Consider the following 4,297-nt stretch of genomic DNA (forward strand, 5'->3'; position numbering starts at 1 on the left):
TACCAATTGTGCATTAAAACTCGTGCCGTTTCAAATGTTTCTATTTTTTATAATACGAATGGAGTAATAAATGAAATTGATCCATAAATCAAGGTAAAAAACAAATAAAAATTAGGGGAAATTGAAACACGGAAAAATACTAGAAAATGAGTTTTATATGGAAGAAAGGGTCTCATTTAATTATTTTCATATTACTTAATGCAGATAATGATAAATCAGTATATAATAAAAAAAATTAGAAAGTGTAAATAATAACAAAATTTTAATTAGAACTTATTAGAAAATTACATAAGCAGTTGTTGACAGAGATGTGGCAGAAATCACATGTAAGCAATATAATGAATTGACAAAAATGCACTTTTAGGGCCTGAGGGTGTTTTGGTCCGAAAAAATATGATTCGTGATTATATTTAATGTTAGGGTCCTCTGGTGCTATTTTTTGTTAGGGGTTTGTGGTGTCACAACCCAAAAGGTTATAGACTTTTGAGGCAGTTCACTCTTCTTAATTTTAATAAGAAGATTTGGACTTCCATGTTCTATTTTGTTTCTTGGTCCATTTGGTGGCTTAGAAAGTAGGTGATTTTTCAAAGACAGGAATCAAATTGGGATGTTGAAAAGAAACTTGTTCTTTGGAGATAGGGATCACGGATTAAGGCTTCGTGTCTGGATTTTCCATTTTTACCGAGTCAAGCGGGTGAGGAGCTACCCAAAGCTAGAAAATGTCCATGAAAAAATTGGCAAACCATCACTATGAAATGGTTGGTGCTAAAACGGCTCTTCTTTGTACTCTTGCCTTTACTTGTGAGCGATGGCCGTTGGATGTTTGTGTGTTGCATTTGTTGTTTCTTATAGTCCGGTCTTAATGGTTTAAGTGTATGCTTTGCTTTGCTTGCATCATGATTATTGTGTTTTTTTTTATGGTTTTTGCTTTCTTAGCTGGTATCCTTCTTCTTTTTTCGTCAATGTCCGTATTGTATCTTGACTTGATCACCCCTTTTATATGTGGTTTAAGTCTTTATTTTTATTGAAAAAATATTTAATTGCTTGCTTAGTTATTTAAACACCAAGTTTACATGGTTTGTTCTGTTGAATTTGTGAGAGGTATATGACAACGTATATTTAAATTAGATATCCAACATGGTTTTTGATAATATATATATCCGGGACGGGAAGAAGATGAGATTAGTTTGAGCACTTATGATGACTTTATAAATATATAGTTGGAGTTACATTTTTAAGTTCGATTGCGGACAATAGACTCGCATGGAATATATTTATATGCTAGGTTTTGGACTTCAATAAATGAGGGTGCCAATAATTTACATTGTTTGGCAATTGTCTTTTTCAAATTTTATAAGAGCATTTTATTTCCTAGAAAATATAGCCCAAATACAACAAACACTAACTAGTTAAAAAAGAAAAGCTGACTGTCAAGGAATATAATGTTAAAATTTTCCTAAACATGTGGTGATTTCTTTGATGGAAAATATATATTCTCAAGTAGTATGGAAATAAACACCGAGCAACCATATATTCTCATATTTCTCAGCACAAAGATATACTTATAGAATAAGTAGTGCGATAAAAAAAATTCATATTTTCTTATCCATCATTTTCGTATAATAATTTTAGAGAACGCAAATGAAAATCGTGCCACTCGATTTATCTTCCATTATTGTTAGAGTTAAAGACTTAAGAGACATGCATGCATGAACTAATATAGTTTGTGATTAAAATAACCTTTTATTTATTCCTCCTACTATAATACGTGATATTTTCCCTATTGTCGTGCAAGTTGAATTTGACTGTGGAAAACTTTATAAATGAAAATACTTGGGGAAAAATTAAATTATAAATTTTATGATTAATAGTACTTTTTTATGACGATTGGTATGTAAATTCAAATATATTGACAAACTTACCCTGTAAATAATATTGACTTGTTAGTAATTACTAATACAATAATCGAAAAGGGTTGTTGCATTATGAACGCCACTGAGAAGACTAATAATGGCCATCTATCCACTTTCTTTATTGGTGTTTAACATGTCGACTTAAAAAGTACCACGAAACACGTACGATTAATTCATTCATTATAAATTTCGTTGACAAAATGATCTATTTCATATACCCTTTATCCGAGTTTCTCAATCTACTTTTCAAACTGCTAATTTAAAGACTTCCAAAATAAAATAAATAAAAATAGAAAAAATAAAACAAAATAAAATTAAAACCACGTAAATTACGTGTTGATACGTATCTTTGAAGAGATATTTGGCAGACACGAAATATGATATCGAAAAGTTAATTTGATTAAAATCTTTCAATTTCTGTGTTTATTGATTTTTTAATCATTTAAATTTTTGAATATCTGTAGCGAGAAAAATAAAAATAAAGAAAATAGAATGCATTAATTTAATAAAAACCATGTCTTTTTAAAATAGAATATTTGAAATATCACAGGTTTTAAAACGGGAGTGCAAAAGTTATTGAATGCATTAATTTAGTACTATCCCCGTCTTTCAAAAATAGAATTTTTGAAATATCACATGTTTAAAGCAAAATTTATAAATTAAGAGAGACATAGAAAGAAAAAGTTATTGAAATATTGTCAATGAAAAAAAAGTACACCTTGTTAGGGAAAAAAATTTCCTAAAATAAAAAAATTCTAAATTTAAGAAACAGATTAAAAATGGAAATAGTTTTAACTTCACCAAACAAATTGTGTTTAGCATTCTTGTTTAGAGTACTAATTTCATTAAAATAAATTATTTTTGTTGCGTTGTGTCCGTGATCACGTAATTGAATCTCTTTGACTAGAATTTCAGTTTGTTGAATCGTCGTACAAATACACAATTCAAACTTTTTTTTGAGAAATTGCTTAAAACTTTGGTTAAATTAAAAAGGGCAGCTTTTACAAAAGTTGATTTTGTGCAGACCAAATAAATTGGTATAGATCAACATTAGCAACTATGCTTTAGTCGCTGAAAATATCTTTTTGTCCATCAAAGAAAGAAGCAACACGATGTCCTAAATTAACATACGTCAACACATTTTACGGTTATTAAAATGTATAATTGCCGATATAATTATGAACTTTTATTTTTCCTACGCAGAAATTTTCTGGTTAAATTAAATTGGAGGTAGCTCTAATGTAAATTAATTTTGTTATTTAGATTTATATTGTGACATAATTTTAATCATATTATAACATGTTCTAATTGTGTAATACTTCATTTGTTCTTTCTCTAGCTGAGTCGTATTTCTTTTTTATATTCTCTTTTACTTTATTTTCTCTTTATCTTTCTACCATTTTCATTTCATACTTTATTTTTTCTTACTTAACTGACTTAACACAATTTTTTTTAAATTATTGTCTTAGTAGTTTTTAGTGAGATACTATTAATTATAATTAAAATTCAATTAGTTAGGCGAACATTGCTATAATCACCACAGTCCGTAAATAGCTAGGTATAGTATTACTTTAATTTCTCCTTATTAAAAATGAAATTATTACTTTATCAAATATAATAAAAGTGAAATGTGATATTTATTAGCGGACGGACGAAAAGAAAAATTTGGCAATAAATGGTGGACGGAGGATATATTACCCCAATATGAAACAAATTAAAATGTGTGTTCACGATAAGCAACATCCACATATCTTCCTAAGTGTGAAATATGTCTGTCCAACCACTTTAATCATAATGTTTAACTCATACTACATCGTAAGTTTGACGTTGACTAAATTCCATACAAAACGAGTAGTAAATAATACTCATTCATAGATATATCGTCCATCATTCCTTGTGCCTCACTCAAGTATACAAAATTCATCCGAATAAAGTTGATCTTCTTGTTATTAATATACTACCAAATGTATATAGAAAGGGAATTGATATAAAATAATAAAAGTAGTAATGGTCCAAATATAACAATATAGCTCATTGTTGCCTAGAAGAAAATAAATAGTGAATGATATAACATGCCCAATAGGTCGAAATGGTGGGACGAAATTAAAAAGACAATGTTCAATAATCTTAGTCGAATATTAAGTTTATTCAATATTTATAATTGTTGGGAATTTATATTACATATATGCATCACATTTCAATGTGAAGTTTCATTTCACTACCCTTTGACTACACCAAAAGATGACGGTATCATATCCTAATTATAGATTTTGAATTTAGTTACTACTATATTTTCAATTCATACTTCTTAACAAGGAATTGAAATTTATAGATGAAGGCGGAGTCAAAATTTATCGAATTTGACAATATTATTTCATTCCAAC

Source organism: Salvia splendens, chromosome 9, assembly GCF_004379255.2.
Source record: "Salvia splendens isolate huo1 chromosome 9, SspV2, whole genome shotgun sequence".
Taxonomy (NCBI): Eukaryota; Viridiplantae; Streptophyta; class Magnoliopsida; order Lamiales; family Lamiaceae; genus Salvia; species Salvia splendens.